Source organism: Uloborus diversus, chromosome 8 (assembly GCF_026930045.1).
Source record: "Uloborus diversus isolate 005 chromosome 8, Udiv.v.3.1, whole genome shotgun sequence".
Lineage (NCBI taxonomy): Eukaryota > Metazoa > Arthropoda > Arachnida > Araneae > Uloboridae > Uloborus > Uloborus diversus.
Window position 1 is genome coordinate 151,234,381 of NC_072738.1, and position 22,137 is coordinate 151,256,517.

At 34.8% G+C, this 22,137-nt stretch overlaps 1 non-coding gene across 1 annotated transcript; it reads right to left on the minus strand.

Annotated features, from left to right (window-relative positions):
- Positions 1–21,809: 21,809 nt before the first annotated feature.
- Trnak-cuu (transfer RNA lysine (anticodon CUU)) lies at positions 21,810–21,882 on the minus strand. Its single transcript has one exon. It is a non-coding gene; the product is annotated as a tRNA-Lys (tRNA).
- Positions 21,883–22,137: the final 255 nt, after the last annotated feature.

The window sequence follows — 22,137 nt, forward strand, 5'->3', positions numbered from 1 at the left end:
TGAATCTTGATGTAATTTCAGGATTTCACTTATGAGAGACTGGATTTCACATGGTTATAATCAGTCATATCTGTTGAATATTTGCTTTGCTGTCCCAAGATCACGGTCGCAAAGGACAAACGAATGTCCTCTCAGAGGAAAGTCATCAGCAATCTTATTAAATTTCTTCAGTGTTATTTCTAGAAAAAAATCTCCTGCAGTGTTGTTTTTATTTCGACCAGCGTGCATCTCACTGAAAGCATACAGTTTTTTCGTAGTTCCTAGAGTGATGTTAATAAAACCGCTGAGAACTTAGCGAATTTCATTCGTATTCCGTGATTTTGAATCCCCCCTAACCCCCCGAAGCCCGAACTGACGAACCTACCATTACCGAAATTATGTTACATCAAAGGAGTTATTTGTTTTTACTTCATTGCGCGAAAAAATCTAGTTCTCCTATGATCTTGCCATTGCGTCTTATTCTTCCTTTACGTTTAGTGCAGCAAGGGCATAAGTTCGGGACTTACGCCCTTTCTGCACTAAACGGAAAATGTGACCCCTTATAAAAATGCTTTGTTGGACAAGAATTAACTTCCCTGCTACACTAGTCGATGTCTCTACATAAAAGCATGGTTGGTAAAAACCACACAGCTAACTGTATTAAAAAAAAAAAAAAAACTTATGCCCTTTCTGCAATAATGGATTCACTTGTGGAAAAAGGGGAAAATCATTTTCAAACTTAGCTTTCTGCGTCTTGTATTTTTGACAAATCCATTTTTGTGAAAAAAAGAAAAAAGAGTGGAGGGGTGGCAGGGGAAGGTGTCTTTCTGTTGAAAACTGAAACAAAGTTTTGAAACGTATTAAAAAATCGAGTTTTTAGTATTTTGTCGTTTCCGATTTTTTGATAAAAAATTCTTTTTTTTTTTTTTTTTGTTTCGGTTAATCCCGCAAAAGGATAACTTGTTTACGCCTAAAAATGTCATTCCAGCATATATAAAATTGCCTAAACTGTAAGTGCCAGTAAAAAAATCAATATTGAACGTGATGAAAACGTAGTTGAATTGGTTGGAAACAATAGAAAATCTGTAATGGGGACGTCCCCCCCCCCCCTTCACCCTCTCTAAACTTGATTTTTATGTATTTCTTCTCACTATTGAACTGAAAATTTCATTATGTAACAAGTTGAAACGGAAGTGCTCAATGGTGTTAAAACTGCACTTAACTAAACCAGACGATTGATATACGTATTAATGAAACAATAAAAGAACAGTTCACTTCCGTTCGATTGCGAGCTCGATGGGGGGAAAAAAGAACGTAAAGAGCTTATAAAAAATGGAAGATAGGCGAAAAAGGTCAAAAGATGAGACGTTGACCTAACGAAGTTACCTATTTCAAAAAAACCTATTACTTGAAATCTCGGTGGCATCGTGTTAAAACAGACGATAAATGATGAGGCAGCATGATATAAAGTGCTTACCATTTACTCGGGCTTAACTGTAACTGCAATTGTTTTCTTACGACGAGAACTTGTTTCCGGAAGCGGAAATGAGATTTCGCGGATTTTGCGCAAAATTAGTTGGGCAATCAAGTTGAAATGGGGGATTGCAAGGATATTTCTGGTGATAATAGAATGCTCCATCATCAAAAGTCATAAAGACCATGAAAAGCGACTGCAAGATTTACTTTTAAGGGATCACAGTACCTTTCAAACTTTTTTTTTTAAATTTAAGTAAATTTTATATTTTTTTGAAACCATAATATGCATACTTATTTCTTAATCAATAATTTTTTTTCAAAATTTAAAAATATTGCCTACTTTTTTACAAATTGAAAAAATTGAAGAAAATTTCAATTTTTTGAAATCCCTAAGGCTTTTTTATTTTTGCACTAATTTAAAAAAAATTTTTTTTTTTGCTAAACGATCACTATAATTATGTCTAACAATCTGTGCATTCATTTGCTTATGAGTTTATTAGAAAATTTTCTGTGATTAATTTTGTAAAAAATCAAAGTTTTTTTGTTTTTTTTTTAATTTGGTTTTTACAGGTTTAACATGCTCTAAACATTTGAGTAATTTATAAAATGTTTATCCAATGCACAGTTTTGTCAAATATGTTATCCCAATTGCAAAAAGTATTACTTTAAAGCTGTATCTTTAATAGAAAAAAATCCTTAGGGATTCTAATGACATGAAAACACAAAAATACCATCATCGAGAAAAAGCAGTTTCAAGTTTTTCTTTTGCATAAGAACACATAGCGAGCATGGCCTAAAACCACTAATAACTTTTTAAATATTTGAACTAAAGCAATGAAACTTTTTCCCTGTGTTCAGAATAGTTTTTCGTTTTGAAATAAGCAATAAAATTTTTTTTGATCATTTCATCATTTTTGAGGTACTGTAACCCCAGTTTCAATAGAATTCTTAACGACGGCGGCAATGTGGTTGCTTCAGAAATTTTAAAAGTATTTTGTTCTGAAAGAGCATGCTTAAAAACATTGGATTTAACCATTTTTCAAATAATTTGACAAAGTTTAATATTTTTTAACAATTATTTTAATTGGTGCGCAGATTGAAATTCATTTTTACGCTTCTGCACATGACATCACAAGTGATGAAATGACATTCACTGATGCCATTAGCGTACAACGCAAATTAACATAGCCTGGCAAAGCGGTTGACAGCAAAGCGTAAACGTTTAGCGCGGAAATGGAGTAGCGAGCCAAAGTACATCAATTTTGACGTCACAATGACTACACCCAATTTCCAATATCAGACATTTGAAAAACGTAATTAAAAAATAACTGTTGGGAAAATAAAGATTTTTAAGGCTCCATATAATTGTTTTTTTTTTTTTTTTTGCTTATTCTATCTATTTCAGTCACTAAAAGTAGTACTTTTGACTGAAGGAAAAAACCCCATAGTAAATATTATTTCAAAAAGGTGTTGTTTTTTTGGGTTCTCAATATATTTTATGAAATTTCATAATTGAAGAATCATTTCAAAGTTTTTTTTAACCGCTATCGGTGAAAATTAAAGAGACATTTTACATTTTGGTTATTTTGTCGTAAAAATCGATTTATTCTGTTTTTTTTTTTTTTTTTTTTTTTTTTTTTGAGCAATCACATTGCTTATTGTTCTCACATGACTGTCCTTGGCGTTAAGCTGATTTTATTTTCCCCCCGCCTCCCTCTGCAGCACCACCGTCGATCGGCTCCTCACGATGCTGCTCCTCTAGCGAAAACAGTCTCCAGGTTGCGTCCATATCCTACACACACAAGCATGCAAACACACACCTACACACACACATACCCACACAAACACACACGCCTACATATACACACAAACACACACCCACACATTCATGCCTGTACCCAGACACAAACGCCTACACACACATACACACACGTATGCAAACACACACCTACACACACACACACACGCCTACATATACACACATACATACACACCCACACATTCATGCCTGTACACAGACACAAACGCCTACACACACACATACACACACGTATGCAAACACACACCTACACACACACGCCTACATAATACATACATACACACACCCACACACTCATGCCTCTACACAGACACAAACACACACGCCTACACACTGATCACACACCCACACACTCATGCCTGTACACAGACACAAACACACACGCCTACACACATACACACACACATACCCACACAAACACACACGCCGACATATACACACTCGTGATTGCGAAAAACATAATTTGAATTCAAAATATCAAAATTCAAATTATTATTATTATTATTTTTTTGCGCATAACTTTAATGGGGAAGATTTCGATAATTGGGAATCTGGCGTTCTTTCTTCATTGGCGCCAATATTTGGCTCCAGCGCCTGCGCGAGAGGTATTTTTCTTTGCAAATCTAAACAAAAAGAGATCAGAAACATCTATTCACATAGGGTTACTATAAACCAGCAGGGTTACCAAAATAAAATTATTTACGCCAAAAATAAGACGAACCCTCCAGATTCCCAATTATCGAAATGTCCCCCTTTAATGCATAACATCCCCAATTGAAGCAGCTAGAAGCAAAGGAATGTTAGTGCCAAAATTAAAAATTTTGAGATGAAATGTACAAACGGTCAAACGGTAGGAGACTGCGTTGGTGCAAGGGGTGGTGCTGGTATAGCTCTGATAAGATCTGCTATACAGCAAGATTTAGAAAAGAGCCTCATGTAAGTCTATTGGATCTGAACTTCAAATGCGTTTCTCTTGAAACTCAAAAAATTCCGGCGGAATTCTCTTCGCTCGGTAATTGGGTGGACTACTGTAGCGTGGTCGCCTGGCGAGTTTGGCGATAAACAATATATTTGCGGGATCATTCACATTTGAAACCTTCTGTTAATGTGATTTTATACTTTTCTTGTTTGTTTGGAGAAACATTTATTATTGTCAAAGAAAAAATATCCGCTTCACTTGCAAAAGGGCTGGCTGGGTTCCGGTAGCGTGGTCGCTTGGCGCGTTAGGCATTGAGCAGTTCAGTCTAGGATTATTGTTTTAAAGCCATCGTAAATGTAATTCAATGTTTTGGCGATTTGTTTTGAAAGAAAAGAACTTTTTGATTTGTTTTTATCCGAGTGAAATGTACGACGTTTTCTTTTCTTTTCTTTTTTTTTCTGACGATGATTTTCAAATATCGCACGGGATTTTTTTTTCTTTTGTTAGACGGAAGGGATTTCTAATTAATCGGAGTTCGTTTCGTACGCTAAAAACTGGGTTACGGTGGAGTGGTTGCTGAGTGAGCCTGGCTATAAACAATAGACTTGCGGAATTATTTTACATTTGAGGGATACTATTTGATGTCTTTTCTGTTTATTTGGCGAAGCATTTTAAATTGCAGAAGAAACCGCTGCTTCACTCGCTAAAGCGTTTTAAAGCAACTAAATCTAATTTAGTGTTTTGGCGAATAGTTTAAATTCCAAAGGAAAATAGTTTTTTTTTTTTTTTTGAAAAGGGGTGAAAGGATTTTTGTCTGTGTGTTTGGTTAAATTAACTGTACGCATTTAAGTTGAATAGCAGCTATGATTTTCTTTTTCGTTTTGTTGCATTTGCAACTTTTAATTTAGTTGAAAGTTAAGGTTTCGGAACGGTCATTTTACGTAAATTCTGTTGTGTGTTTAGCATTAGTATAACATTCTTTTTCTTTTGGGGCAGGAGAGAGCATAGTTTTCCTTTTGTTAATATAATGTGTTTTTTAATTTCGCTCTATTTTTCTGGAAGCGGGGAACGAGCGATATTTTCGTTCAAACTTTTTCGGGAAAAAATCAGATCACTAATCCATAGGAGTTTGTTTCTCTCGCTAAATCGGCTGAGTCACGATAACGTGGTCGCTTAGCGAGTTAGGCGATAAACAATTAAGTTGGTGGATTTATTTGGCGAAATATTTTTAAATGCAAATAACTTTCATATGCATTTTAGTCTTAAAAAATGATTATTTTACATCGAAGGGCAGAGGGATGGGAGATTTTCATTTATTCAAGAGTTAAGGGATTTCTTTAAATTCGTAGCACGTACTCACGTGCATCACCGAAAAGATACTGCTAATCAGCGTGTGGAATTACAAAGGTATAAGAAGAAAATGTCTCATTCATTAGAACTCTCTCCTTCTAGCTGTGTACTTGTGTGTATGAATGCGCAAAATCGTCATTAAAATAAGTTTTAAAAACTAAAAAAACACGCTTTCGTAGCAAAATGAACAAAAAAGTGAAAAATAATCTTTGGATGATAGTAGTTGACCAATCACTTAATTTTAATGCAATACAAAAAAGCGTGGGGTGCTGTCTATTTACATTTTTGCTTGGACAACAAATGGAAGAAATCCAAGACAACTGATAAGAAGCCCCCCACGCTTTTTTGTATTACATTAAAATTAAGTGATTGGTCAACTACTATCATCCAAAGATTATTTTTCACTTTTTAGTTCATTTTGCTACGAAAGCGTGTTTTTTTTAGTTTTTTTAAACTATTATTTTATTTTTCTGTTTTTTAGTCTTATGTTGGAGAATTATCAGGCGACGAAATTATTTATAAAACGAGTGCGAGGTAATATCTCAAAGTTAAGACAAGGGCACCCCGATGGGAAGCTACTGTGAGTCATCGATGTATGTTTGGGGAAATCATATTTATATTACTTTGAAAATTTGAGATGCATTTGAATAAAAGTTTTGTTCAAAAATGGTCTGATCAGCAATGAATTTCCAATTGAAGGCTCACCTAAATTTTGGCATGAAATTAGCTAAAAACAATTATATTTCATGTTCTAATTACCTTGGAACATTGGAACAAATTTTGTCTGATGCAGAAAAATAAAAGGTTTTTGTTGATATTTTTAAATAATTTTTGCGAGCATTTTTTAATGTATTTTTTAAAATTTTTCTTTTTTCACATTGTTGGATTTATGCCGAAATATTGATTAAAATTGGAGGAAACCAACAATTAAAAGAGTTAATTAATTAATTTGATTATAGAATATTGCATTGTCATCGGGTCTGAGGTCGTGTGCCAAATTTCAAAAGAAACCGATCGCAGGAAGTGGCCGAAATTTGAGCTGCAAGATTCCGTTACGAGATACATACATACATACATACATACAGGTGAAGCTAATAAAAGCATGTTAATAATTAATAATAGACCAGTATTTCCAAAACTCTTGCTCACAAGAAAATGTCTCATTCATTAGAACTCTCTCCTTCTAGCTGTGTACTTTATGAATGTGCAAAATCGTCATTAAATAGACCAGTATTTCCAAAACTCTTGCTCACAAGAAAATGTCTCATTCATTAGAACTCTCTCCTTCTAGCTGTGAACTTTATGAATGTGCAAAATCGTCATTAAATAGACCAGTATTTCCAAAACTCTTGCTCACAAGAAAATGTTTTGTTGGAAGGGGGGGAAGAGGTCGCTAATTGGCTAACTCATGGTTTGTTTCATCCTAAACATAAAATGATTGTCTTAACGAACGACCTTTTTCAAATTTTAAAGTTTTTTTTCCTTGAATTCTTCATCTTCTGACTCGTTAAAACTTAAAAATAAGTTTCAGCCATAGAAATAGAGTTAGTGAAGTGTTCAACATGAGTAATGTTAAAACAAATGTGAAATTTGTAAAAATATTTTGAAAAAAAAATTATCATCATCATCATTATAATTTTTTCCCCCTTTAATTGGGAATGAGGAATCCAGTAAAAATTTCACGTATTAAAAAAAAGAGGTTAGGGGAGGGGGGAGGATAAGAGAGAGCTGGTGATGGAAAAAAAAAAAAAAACCGCAAGTCTTACACAAAAAAAAATTGACGCAAGGACAGAAGTCAAGCAAATAAAGAAATGAAAAGAAAGAAAAATGAATGCAAAAAAAAAAAAAAAATCTGACCCAGTGTCTTGGAAGAAAAAAAAAAGGATGCGAAAAATTTTACAAAAAGGTACTTTTTCTCTCCTTTCTCATACTTTCTAATTCTGCTCGTGCTGCCATCTATCGGCAAATATAAGTCCTAAATTAAATATCTTTTAAGGAAATATGTAGTAAAAATTAAAACAAACTTTAAACTTCTGAAATATTTTCTTAAATTTGTGCTTCAAATAGTTTCTACAATTTTTATATGTCAACGGTATTGAATCTATTTTTCAGACATCGAGGTCAAGCAACGATAATCAAATTCAAGCTCTCAAGAAGGAATTTCACTATTTTCGATTTCGAAATACATTTATCATTACGGGTAAAATAACTGGGGAGAAACTGCGAATTATATTCCAGCTAAGCTGCCACAAGCCATGAAATCCTGGATATTTTCACTGGTAAATCAAGATTACATTTTTTCTGAGAGTCAGGTGTTCTCAACTTTTTCGACTCGCAGCATCCTTTTTGAAGAATGGGGTCGTTTCCAAAATTTTAAAAGTATTTTTTTCTGAAAGAGCATGCTTAAAAACATAGAATCTGACCATTTAAAAAATAATTTGACTGAGTTTAAAATAAAAAAATATATTGCGCTGTCATTGTTAACGCTTCTGCCGATGACATCACGAATGATAAAATGCCATTCACAGAACTTAATAATTATTTCGCATCTTTACTTACGTGTATTGGCAACGATATGGTTGATAGCAAGCGTAGAGGGCAAAATCTAATTCGTTTCGTGATTATCATTAAGTGGAAACGCGGTAGACCCGACGCATCAGATTAAGTTTAGCCATTTTGGATCGGATTTTTTATTGTTGCGGAGCTTGGGTTACCAGAGCAAAGTTTCGGGTTTTGCTAAATTGGCCAAAAATATTATTGCATTTAACAAACAATTCACGTGCCGCTAAATTGCTCGCAGTGATAATCACCAAACGCAATAACTTGCCAGAAAAACAACTACCCAAACACGCGCTCCGATCTAATCTAGGGGCGGATACAGAAAAAACTTTTTGAGGGTGCACGGGAAATTAAATCCCCCCCCCCCCCCCCCCCCCCCCCGCCGCTGCCTTCGATGTTTCATAAAAAAGTTTTAATGACTTTATTTTTAAATGTGCGTGGTTTTATTTTTTATTGAGCAATCACGATTGCTTATTGCTTTCATTTGACTGTTTTGATGTGCTATCATTTTATTTTAACGACAGCACCCTCTGCCAACACCACCGTCGACCGGCTCCTCACGATGCTCCTATAACGAAAACCGTCTCCAGGTTGCGTTCATATCCTACACACACGCGCATATATACACACACACACACAAACACATACACACACACAAACACATACACACATATACACAAACACATACACACATATACACAAACACATACACAAACACATACACACATACACAAACACATACACAAACACATACACAAACACATACACACACACAAACACATACACACACGCATACATACAGACACCTACACATACACACACACCAACACATACACACACCAACACATACACACACACCAACACATACACACACGCATACATACAGACACCTACACATACACACAACTACCCACATATTCATGCATGCACACAGACACAAACACATATACCCACACACACATACACATACCCCGCCCCCACGCACACAAACACTCATACACACAACTACCCGCACACTCATGCCCCCTACACACAAACACACATACCCCTCACACACAAGCACACACGCCTACATACACACACACACACACACTCGTGATTGCGAAAAACATAATTTGAACTCAAAATGTCACAATTCAAATTAATTTTTTTTTTAAATTTTTTTTAGGGATTCCTTCAGGTCAATGAATCTACTTTTAAGTACATGAATATTATGTACAAATATACTTTGAATGTGCGCGGAAAACATCTTTAACGTTTCAAGCCATTTAAATACTAAACCCAATAAAAAGTCACCGAGATGCTAGACAATGAGTGGCTTTACTTAGGAACATAATCATAATGCTTATAACACGAGGTCAAGGTTATTAAATAAACCCATACCTCACTTGAGTTTCTTTAAATTAATTTATAAGGAAAATCATAACTTCATTATATATAAGTTTTACTGAAGAATTCAGAAACTATTTCTGTGTGAATTTCAAAACAGTTGCTGATTTGTTCTTAAAGCCATGATACGACAGTTGAGATAACATATTGATACTACTTGCTGTTTCCATTAAAATCATGGTTTTTCGAAGAAACTACCATACGATTTCTTTCACTTTGCTTTTTTTATAAACTGAAAAAGAAATCTATTATTTCGCAAATAGGTTCCTGGATCAAAATGACTCTTTTAAGTGCGGCTACTCATTAAAAAAGAAAAAGTTAATTATTTATTCCATCAAAGAAGAATTATTTTACGAATCGTGATAATACGTTCCCTTGAATTCGAAACCAGTGAGTTAAATGTATTCTGCAACTCTGGTCCTCTGACTCCAGTTATATTCTTTAGCAAAAAAAAAAAAAAAATATCTTTTATTCAAAATATGCTGTGTGTGTTTTGTGTTCTTTTTAATTAACTACGTAAAAAAAAATTGCAAAAGAAAGGTCAATTAAAAAATAATAAATAAAATAGTGAAAATATCTCATCCTTTATTTGGGCGGGGGAGGGGGGGGGGGCACGGGCCTCCTGGGCCCTCCTAAAATCCGCTTTTGCTCCGATCCAAAATGGCTGAGCTTGAGCTGATGCGTTGGCTTGTGTATATCTTAGACAGATGCTCCAATGTACATCATTTTTGACGTCATTAAGATCACGCATTATTTTCAAAATCGGACATTTAAAAATATTAATTAACAATTAAGCGTTGGGAAAAGGAAAATTTTTTCTCGCTCCATGTTATTTTTCTTGCTTATTCTATCAATTTCAGTGACTAAAAGTGGTACTTTTGACTGAAGGAAACGACCCCATTAGAATTTTCACGCGGCACCCTAGTCCACCTCTATCAATTTAGGTAACTGCGTAAGAGCGCCAAATAAGGCTACCCAAGGTTTCAAAACCTAAAATCTTTCTCCTTTACGATGGAATTACTCCAGCTTTTGCATATTCATCAATTGACTCATAAAAACTAAAGAAACGAGCTGATGTGTGAATCACATGACTTCCTTTTAGTCCAAATTAATGTCATTTCCCCATTATTGGCAATTTTTAACCGACTTCAAAAAGGAGGCGGTTATCAATTCATACCGTATGTATGTTTTTTTTTTGTTTGTCCACTCATAGCGTCTCACCTAGTGAACCGATTTTGATGATTCTTTTTTTAATAGATAGGGGATGGCTCAACTTAGGTCCCATTACTTTGTTTGACCATATTTGTTCTTTAGAAAAAAAGTTATGGGCAAAAAACAGTAAATTTTATGCAATTTCCCTATTAAATGATTTTGTAGCGAAGTTCGCACGTTTCTTCCGTGGATAACGGTGGCTCAGTGGTAGAATTCTCGCCTCCCACACGAGCGACCCGAGTTCAAATCCAGACTAGGAAAAAGTGAATTTTACTAAAATTTCGTTTCTACTGTTTCCAGTATTTTCTCGAATTTTCTATTAATTTCTGTATCTTTCCAAGTCTGGAAAGTTCCAGCACTTTCTCAAGTTGTATATAAGGAGATGTAACGTTCATTCGTGGTTCTGAATAAAGATCTCGAGTTGAGACTAACGAGTATTCGCTTCATTTGGCTTTCACATTGTCTTCGCTATCTTCATCTACGCGACAATAGGAAACTCATTGTTATAAAAGTTTGGTGCCATATAACAGTAACATTAATAGTAATTGTAATGATAATTTTGAATGAAGGCTTCTCTGAAGCAAGCATCAAATTTCTTCAAGGGATATTTCGATAATGGGGAATCTGGTGCTGTCGTCTCATTTTTGGCGTAAATAATTTTATTTTAGTAACTTTGCTGATTTGTAGTAACCCTATGTGAATTATCAAAATCTTCCTTTCTTCAGTGCTATTGCTCCATAGTAGGGGTAAACCTAACCTGGAAGCGAGGTGATGCAGTGATTAGGATCTGCTTAGCCTTCACAATGCTACCATTAGGTTTGACTCAACTACTCTGTAGTATTTTTATCATTATCATCTATGCCGATAACAGATGATCGGGACTAAGTAAGAAAATACAGGATTGCATCATGAGCAACTTAGATGCTGTGGAATGTAAATTAGTTAGGAAAAACGTAATACTTAAATGGTTATAATTAAATTAACTACGCATGATTTCCAGAGAGGAACAAAGATAAGTTTTTAGTGCCAATCGCTTAAAGTTTACCGCGTGTCAATAGTTTTTTTTTTTTTTAGTATGGAGCATTTTTAAGAAAAAAATGTGAAGTTTCGTGATGGTAACTTCTTATTATTTCTGAAATACCTACATTTACACTAAAAAGAATGAAATAAAAAAATTTTGAAAAAAAAATAGAACCGACTTCAAAATTGCTCTAAAAAGTGAAAAATAATTTTATTCTTTAAACACCATCGATAATGCTTTTAAACATAATTTTTGAAGTTGGCGCAAAAACGATAGATAAAATCATTCACAGCCATAACTCAAATACAACTATAAATTTAACCAGGACCAGTTTCTTCACTATCACATACATTATGCATTGATGACGGCATATTTGAATAGCGATATAAATGTTTCGTTCGTAACTTTGGATGCTTTTCTGATAAAAAATATGAACGAAGCATGGTTACACTGGATTTTACGTTTTGTTTTTGCGCCAACTTCAAAAATTATGTTTAAAAGCATTATCGATGGTGTTTAAAGAATAAAATTATTTTTCACTTTTTAGAGCAATTTTGAAGTCGGTTCTATTTTTTTTTCAAAATTTTTTTATAATGCGATTCAATTGCTTTCTCTCTAAATATCACCAGTAGTGTCCGAATTGAAACTAAAGTAAAATTAAAAATTAATTTGAATTTTGTCATCTTGAATTCAAATTATGTTTTTCGCAATCACGAGTGTGTGTTTGTATGTGTGTGTGGGGGGGGGGGGGTATGTGTATGTGTGTGTGTGTGTAAGCATATGTGTTTGTGTCTGTGTGCAGGCATGAATGTGTGGGCAGTTGTGTGTATTTGTGTGTATGTGTAGGTGTCTGTAGGCATGCGTGTGTGTATGTGTTTGTGTATGTGTGTAGGGGTATGTGTGTGTATGGTGGTGTTTGTGTATGTGTGTGTATGTGTTTGTGTGTGCGTGTGTGTTGGTGCGTTTGTGTGTAGGATATGGACGCAACCTGGAGACGGTTTTCGCTAGAGGAGCAGCATCGTGAGGCCGGCCGCCGCGACGGGTGGTGCTGGCAGAGGGTGGCGCCGCGCCGGTGGGAAAAATGATAGCACGCCAAAAACAGTCAAATGAAAGCAATAAGCAATCGTGATTGCTCAAAAAAAAAAAAGAAAAAAATTGCCAAATTTGTCGCCAAGTTGGCGAAAAACTTGGCGACCAAAAGACTGGCGATAGATCGCCAAGTGTCCGACAAATTATAACACCACTTGAGATTACATCGAAATTAACAATGATTTCCCCCCAAAAAGGGGCAAAAGACCCCCTTAGGAATATCCGAATGCAACCAAAAGAGAAGGTGCACAACTAGGCCCCACTAGGAGTCTACGTACCAAATTTCAACTGTCTAGGACATACTGTTTTTGAGTTATGCGAGATACATACACACATACGCACATACGCACACGTACATACGGACGTCACGAGAAAATTCGTTGCAATTAACTCGGGGGTCGTCAAAAAGGATATTTTGGGTGTCTGTAGGTTCCTAGGCATATATCCACGTGTGGTAGGGTCGAAAAAAAAACTCAACATTCATTCGGGGGTGAGAAAAATGGAAATTAAGGCCGATTTTTGAGTGAAAACATTTTTGCGAATACAATACTTCCTTTTCTGTAAAATGAAGTAAAAATAAAACCAAGTGAAAATTTAAGCCTTAATTGTGTTTCTTCGCAGTTTTAGCTAAGAAAGGCGATTTAGTCTTCATAGAAACATGGGCATATAAAGAAGACTCTGAGAAAAAATAACTCAGTTTGAGAAACCTTGCTGGAAAGAGCAGATTCAAATATTTTACATTGTTAAATCAAACAGAAGACAATAAGAAATTCTGAGCTCTTGGAATTTATTGGAGAACTGGTTTTTATTTTATCCAGAATTCTTGGAAAGGAGGTTAATAATAATAATAAAAAAATTAATTTGAATTTTGACATCTTGAATTTAAATTATGTTTTTCGCAATCACGAGTGTGTGTATGTAGGCGTGTGAGTTTGTGTGTGGGGTATGTGTTTGTGTGTAGGGGGTATGTGTATGTGTGTGTAGGCATGTGTGTTTGTGTCTGTGTGCTTTCATAAGTGTGGGGGTAGTTGTGTATATGAATGTGTGTGTGTAGGCATATGTGTTTGTGTCTTTGTGCAGGCATGAATGTGTGAATAGTTGTGTGTTATGTGTTGGTGTCTGTATGTATGTATGCGTGTGTGTTTGTGTGTGTGTGTGTGTGTGTGTGTGTAGGTGTATGTGTGTGTATGAGCGTGCGTGTGTGCATAGGCGGATTTAGGCCGAAATATTTGGGGGTGCAACAATAACAGGGATCTGGGAAGGGGGGGGGGGTATTCCCGAAATAACAAGGCTGTGGCGAAATCAGAAAATAATTTTAGGGCGGGACACACTTTTAAGTCTAAACAAGAAGTTCTGTCTAGGACTAAACGAGCCTACTTTCCCGTATACCAATATCGACTTTCTAGTATCTGATAAGTATTCTCAAAATTAGCTAAAATCGTAAATTATTTCAAACATATTTTTTTAATAATTTAAGCTGATTTCGAGAAATAAAGTATGCCTCACTCATATGAAGAAGTAGATACGTAAAAAATAAATAAAAGAACAAATAAAATAGCAGCACCTTTTAAACAAAGCAGCTAAACACATTTTTTCCATCAAAAAAAAAAAATCTTCAACCGCTTTCAAAAAGGAAAAAAAAAAGAATTCAAATTAAAAGCTCATTAAAATAATCATATCAATAAAAAAAATCGTTTGTTTTTCCCCCTGTTGCCAAAAAAATTTTTAAGAATGAATTAATGTACTTTCAAAAATAAGTAAAAGCAATAAACTGTCAACTTAAAGAAATAATTTTCATTGTCAAAAAAAAAAAAAAAAAAAAAAAAAAAAAATCGTCTGTGCATATCTTTATGTAGAAACATAAAGGACTCCAAATTTCTCCGACAAAAACTGAATACATAAATTAAAATTTTAGCTTGAAAATAAAATCAAAACATATATTAAAAACAATTATTTCACAGTAAAAACCATGGCTGTGGAGTCAGAGTCGGAGTCCATCTGATTTTAGAAGTTTTAATTTGAAAGTTTTAAATTCAAAGATTCGGAGTTGAAATCGGTCATTTCCCCAAAAAGTCCGCAAGTCTGCCAATATTTGCAGAGACGGAGTAGGACTTATTATTTGATACAGGAGTTGGAGTCAGAGTCGAATATCCAAGAGTCGGAGTCAGCCATTTTTCCTCCGTGCATAAATTTTTGCCAAAGCTACGAAGTCAGATTCAAAGTCGGAGTCCGAGTAATTTTCGGGCACAGGAGTCGGAGTCAGGAGCGCCCAAATTGTCAGAGTCAGGAGTAGGTCGTCAACAGTTATTTCCAACAAAGTTTGTTTGAAGTAAATTCCGCCTTTAAGTTCGAAATCTATATTGACTTTCAGTTTCCCCTTAGGCGCTAATGTTAAGAGATTTGGAACTGTTCAAAATTGAACGAAAACTTGTTCAAATCAAAAAGATATTTTCGATACATGTTTTTCATCAAAAGCTTTTCCCTACAAAGTTTGTTTGGAGCCACTTCGCTTCTAAGTTCAAGATTTATTTTTGATTTGAATTTCCCCGTAGGCGCTAATGTTAAGATTTTTTGAACTGTTCAAAATTGAACGAAAAATTGTTCAAATCAAAAAATGAATTATGGGAATGAGATGTCCTCGCCAAGATCTTTCTAACAAAAAAAAAAAAAAATTTGTTCGAATCGGACTAGTCATTCAAAAGTTATTAGGGGGGGACAGACAAACATTTTTCCCCACCTCAATACCCTACTTTCCAATTTTTAATTTTTCAATATTTATCAAACTATCTTATTTATTTTTGACTTTTTTTTGTTTTTCGGGATATTTCTAAGATGTATTAAGCCTTCTTTCATGCTTTTTTTCTTCTTTCTCTGACTTTTACTGGGAAAGTAGGCTATAAACGCGATGTAAACCATATTTAGTAAGATTAGGGGATGGGCAATTCTTAACATTTGAAACTGCAGAAAAAGTCTTAAACGAAAGTCGATATAAAGAAGCAATGGGTGAATCCAATTGGTTTGGAATGGGATTCAAGCCCCAGAAAAAATTTGAAATAGTAGTTTTGAAAACGCAGTTTTACAGTTCTTGGTGATATTTTAGGGGCAAGAAAGGTGCGTGTGGCTCCAAGACTATTTTTAGAAATTTTATTCTTATAAATGTGATTATAGTCCATATTTATAGTTTGGGTTACGAATGAGACTCATAGACTGTCTCCAATCAATTTTTTGAAAAGCAGCTAGAAATACGTACCCCTCTCCCCTCCCCCACGCTACCTCTTTAACTTTTCATAATTGAAGTTTCAAAAATACTATGGAGGACAATTTTTAACGCTGTTACCGGACGGGGTGTTCTGGAGCTCTCCCCTGGAAAATTTTCGAAATTGTAGTCCTAAAAATGAAGTTCTTCTGCAATACTCCATGGTATTTAAAAAAAAAGGATTCTCCCACTTAAATATTTCGAAATAGTAGTTTTCAAGACCAAAATATTAACACTCTTTGATGATATTAGAGAAAGGGGGTCGGAGGCCCTTGTTCGAACTTTTTCCAAAATTAAAATCTTAAACATATGAGTGTAAGACCATATTTGGTAACGTTAGGAACACTGCAGTTTTTCAAAACTGAAGCTCCAAAAACGCAATTTTAAAGGATTTTCGATGTATGATCTTCCTTTGAAATTTTGCGAAAGTGAAGCCCAAGAAACGAAATTTGAGGTACTTTGTAATAACTTTGGCGGGAGAAAGGGCTTTGGAGAAGAAAAATTTTGAGGACTAATAGAAAAAATTAAATAGAAAATATAAAATATGAAGAAAAAAAAATAATAAGAAGAATAATGGAATGATAGAAAATATGAAAAAAAAAAGAGGCGGAGATATGAAAGAAAGAGGATTGTGCGAGGAGGGGGGAGGAGGCACACAATTCGCCGCCAATAATCTGAAGCTGCTGAAAAATTTAAATATCAATATTTCTTTTTGAAAGAGAAATGAAGATTTTTTCCCAACATTCTTTTTTTTTTCTTCGTAAAATAACTGCGTTTTCCCAAACTAAGATATTTTCTTCTCTTCAATAATAAAGAATATTTTTTTTAAAGCATCTACTCAGCATTTTGTGGGGAGGGTCACCAGTCTTATGCCCCCTCCCCCTGGATGCACCACTGCAGCAAAATGTCCGGGAGTCCTCCTTCAAAAATTTTTGAAAATTTACTTTAAAAATGTTGGTTTTCGGTTGATTTCGGTGCTGATTTTATTGATTAACTTTCTTGCAATAGCCATGTTTTTTTTTTTTTTTGGATTTTATTAGCCATTGTTGTTTTAAAATAGAAGAATTGGTATTGATATACGAATAAATACCCAATTACAGAACATGCAATTATTGCATACAATAACACAGCACTGAACAATAAATTGTTTGAGAAGTTTCTTCATTTGCATGAAATTATTTATTTGGGTTTTTTTTTCAAAGGGATAAAATTACTTTAATTCTCAATATGAGCACAGTTACGTTTTTCTTGCACTAGCGACGTGTGGTGATACACTGGATTCAAGTAAATTTACTAGTATAGCAGCTATGATTTTTTTCCCCCAACTGCGTTTCTGAGTGAAATATACTAAACTAATTTTTTTTTCAAAACCCAACCAAAAGTTTTAGGGGTGCGGCGCACCCCCTGGCACCCCCGTAAATCCGCCTATGCGTGTGTGTGTGTAGTTGTGTATGTATGCGCGTGTGTGTAGGCGTCTGTGTGCAGGCATGAATGTGTGGGTAGTTGTGTGTATGTTTTTGTGTGTGTATGTGTAGGTGTCTGTATGTATGTATGTATGCGTGTGTATGTGTTTGTGTGTGTGTGTGTATGTGTATGTGTGTGTGTGAGTGTGCGTGTGTGTGTAGGCATGAATGTGTGGGTAGTTGTGTATATGTTTTTGTGTGTATATGTGTAGGTGTCTGTATGTATGCGTGTGTGTATGTGTTTGTGTGTGTGTGTGTATGTGTATGTGTGTGTATGAGCGTGCGTGTGTGTGTGTAGTTGTGTATGTATGCGCGTGTGTGTAGGCATATGTGTTTGTGTCTGTGTGCAGGCATGAATGTGTGGGTAGTTGTGTGTATGTTTTTGTGTGTATGTGTAGGTGTCTGTATGTGTTTGTGTGTGTGTGTGTATGTGTATGCGTTTGTGTGTGTATGTGTGCGTGCGTGCGTAGTTGTGTATGTATGCGCGTGTGTGTGTAGGACATGGATGCAACCTGGAGACGGCTTTCGCTAGAGGAGCAGCATCGTGAGGAGCCGATCGACGGTGATGGTGCGGAGGGTGCTGGTGGGCAGGGACGTAACTAGGTCATTTTCAAGCAGGGGCAAGACCTCGTTTCGGCGCCCCCCCCATCCCCCATATAAAATAAATATCAAAAAACATATTATTTTTTAAATATAAATTTAAATTAGGCAGTGATAAGGAGACCGCGTGTGTTGATAAGCCTATAAATGGCGACTTTCATGTAGTTTTAAGTTTTTATGCAGTTTTATCACTGGATTGTATTTTGTAAAATTTCGATAGTGGGTAAAAAAATTAAATATTCTATTTATTATTTTACATACGAAGTTTTTCAAGTAAAACTATTTTGTATTTCCACTGGGGAGTAATTAACAACTTGTTGCATTATTTTGTTTATCAAGTGACTCTGCTCCCTGCTCGCTAACGCATACCAACCCCCGAAGATTGCTTCGCAACCTTATTTGATTCGCGAAGATTTAAATCGTCTGTCAGAAAGAAGCAGATTGAAAAACACGTTACGAGTTCCGTTTCGAACAAAGTGAAAATTCCCCTTTCCCACCCATAGAAAATAGAGTTTAAGCGAGGAGATAATTTTTTGAACACAATCCCACTCATTCCCGAAAATATAAAAATAATTTGATAGAAATATGCATAAATATAAATGAGATCATATTTCAAAAAAAAAAAAAAAAAACTTTGAACAGCATTTTCCCTTGTTCCAAACTAACTTGCACAGCTATAGGTGCTGGTACTAAAGGGGCTCCTGAGCCTTTGGTACCAAACGGCAGTTTTGTACGTTTGAAAAACTGCTTTTAAGTTCGTGGTCGGTGGTAATACATTTTGCTCTTTAGCTCTGGACTGGGCATAGGACTTTTTGCTTAAATAGAAATCCTTATACCTGCTGTTCTAATTTATTGATAAAATTGTTACAAGCTTTATTTGATGCAGAAAAAATCTTTTTGGAACAACATGAAATATTAAGGGATGTGAGAAATCTTTCATCCCTTTAAAGGCAATTTATGTGAAATTTTAGCTTAAAAAAATACAATAAAAAAAACTAATTAGAAATTTAAAGTAAACTACCCCAGGTTGAAATCCTTGGGGAACGAAGTAATTTTGTACAAAATTTTAAGATTGTAGGTGCTCTGAGGTCTCCTGGACGCAGGCCCATCACAGGCATCTTTTCAGAATTTCTTTGACGTTACTTTTTTAATAAATGTATCGAGATGCGACTTTAAAATTACCACTTCAAATAAAAACAATAAAACAGAAATGTTTTCAATTATTTATTTTTAAGTATTTATATTATACTACTATGATGAAATTTGTAAGAAAAACAACAATATTCAACAATATGTCGCAAAAACGTGTGAAATAATTTTAACTCCGATGAAAAATTTAGTGGGCTATTTGTTTTTGTTTCTCACATGAAATTAATTGAATATTGCTACTACTTAGTACATAAACTTTAATCCTACAACTTGCAATAGCTCTAATCGAACAGTTTATATTATTTAAACATTATCTTGAAAATTTTATGTTCAACACATTTTAAATTGTCGCAATCTGTATAGTTAGAAATAATTAGTAAAAAAGCTAATTTTTATCAAGGACGCACGTTCCCCAACTCTGGTATTTAGTATACATCTGAAAAACATTTTTTAGAAAAACAGATACCTAATGTGCTTGAAATCAAAACTCTTTCTACTAACCTCTTTTAAAAAACACAAATCTTAAACATATTTACATTACACGTTTTCACACACAGTATGTTTCTTTTCAGGTTATTTCCATTTAAAGTACAACCTTACTTATCTGGACTAACTTGGACCGAAGGCAATTTAAATAAACAGAAATCCGGATAGTACGGATAATAAATAAATATAATATATAATAAATATAATAATTCAGTAATAAATATAATAATGCAGTAGGATAATAAATATAATAATGCAGTAATTAATTCGCAATCTTTTATTAGCAACGAAAAACGATCTTTTGCAGCAAAATTACATAGGATTCTTATTCTATTCTCAGCTGAACTATTAACGACAAATATTTGGTCATTAATAGTTCAGCTGCAGTGGTGTCATGCTGACACTCCAAATACGTCACGTAATTCATTAGATGCTTATAATTTATTGCACGACTTATAGCAGTTGTGTATTTAATCAAAATAAGCGAATATTTGGCACATTTATAGTTTTGTTCTTACTGCAATCAGTTTAGAATTATCCTTTTAGTGAATACATTTTTTAACTCTGCAAATTTGATCCGGATAAGCCGGAGGTCTGGATAAACGGGAGCCAGATAAACAAGCTTCTACTGTAAATATAAATATGCATCAAAAGTACCAAAGCAAAATTTGAGAGGTGTAAAAAATAGTTGATTTCTAACACATTAATTAAAGTAGATGATTCAAGCATATTTTAAAATATTGTGTGGGTGGCAAAAACATGTCGAAACTAAGTCTAAAATTTCTCATTTTAACTAAATTTATCTCTAAATACCGTAGTATTTTCTAAAGAAAAATGAGCAGTCTCTCGCACTTTAATTTGAATCTCAATTATTATAGTACGAGATTTTTCACCAAGAATGAGGAAAATTGTAAATTAAACTAGGCCAATGGAACAGTGTAACGATTTTCCCTTAGGGCCAGTGAGGTAGACAAGCTTTCGTCATTGTAAATGAGAGGAAGACATCATGTTGGCAGCTTTATGACGTTTAATTGTAGAAAAATGACATTTGAGCATTTCCGCTGTTTTGTACTTCGCATAGCTTTGTTCCTATATTCCTCCTCCGAGAGGCAGGTTCTTTAAATAAGATATAACCAAAGAACAGGTACTAGTCACTCTAAGAAAATACTTTCATGCTGTTTACTGCGCCCTCCTCACTCTTTTTTGATCTATCTTTACCACTCTTTATCCACATTAAACCATGCAAGCTTTCTGCCTGCGCCCGCACTGAGTTTTTTTTTTGGACTTCTAATAATTTCTTTCTTTTTAAAAAAAAAAATTAATCTGAGCATTTACTTTGTCAGTTTAGCGCCCCTAAAATCTGGCGCCCGGGGCACAAGCCCCGTCTGCCCCCCTCTAGTTACGTCCCTGCTGGTGGGAAAATAAAATGATAGCACGCCAAAAACAGTCAAATGAAAGCAATAAGCAATTGTGATTGCTCAATAATAATGATAAAATGCTTTATTCTTTCTAGAATGCAATCAGAATGATACGTTTACAAGGGGATAGAGGAGCCGCCACATAAAAGTACTTTTGTCTTCCTGAATTTCAAATGTGGATTCTTCTTCAAAGAATACGCGAAATTAGCGAAGTATAATATTTTATTCTTAAAAAAATAGTGAAATGGAATTAGAATGCATAGATGCCGCTCACTTATTTTATTTCCGTATTAAAATATTCTAATAGGAGGGGGGGGGGATGGTATACAAGGAATGCCTTGTATTGATTAACTGTAGGCATAGGAATCTCTTATCAGTCCTGGATTTGGAACAAGTAGAATCTCTCGTAGGGTTGGAATCCTGTGATTAAGTTGCACGAATTTTAGTACTATTGAAACTAAAATTACTCTTGTTTCTAAAAATGCACAGATTCAAAACTAGAAAAGAAACTGATTGACATAAAATAAAATTGCATCTTTGAAGCATTGGAGAAATGATAGCATCTTCCTAGTGTCTATAAAAGTAAATTGACAGCCCGCTGTGCATAGTGGGAGAAAAATATTACGGCCAACGTGGGGCTCGAACCCACGACCCCGAGATTAAGAGTCTCGTGCTCTACCGACTGAGCTAGCCGGGCGGCGAATGAGGTGAGTTAGTTGTAGTACACAAGCCCGGCCACTAAGAGCGAATCTTCATATTAGCGCCACCTAGTGAATCCCATAAGTGGATATTTTTGGGAAAAGTCTTTTCTCAATGTGAAAAAGTTTTGAGCTTCGTGCTTGAGATATAGTCCAGTCAATGAAGACATTGTAGCGTGCATGGAATATGCGATAATTTTTGACTTCAGAATATTGTTAGGGGTCGTTAGTAAGTAAACATACTAAAAGTCCCC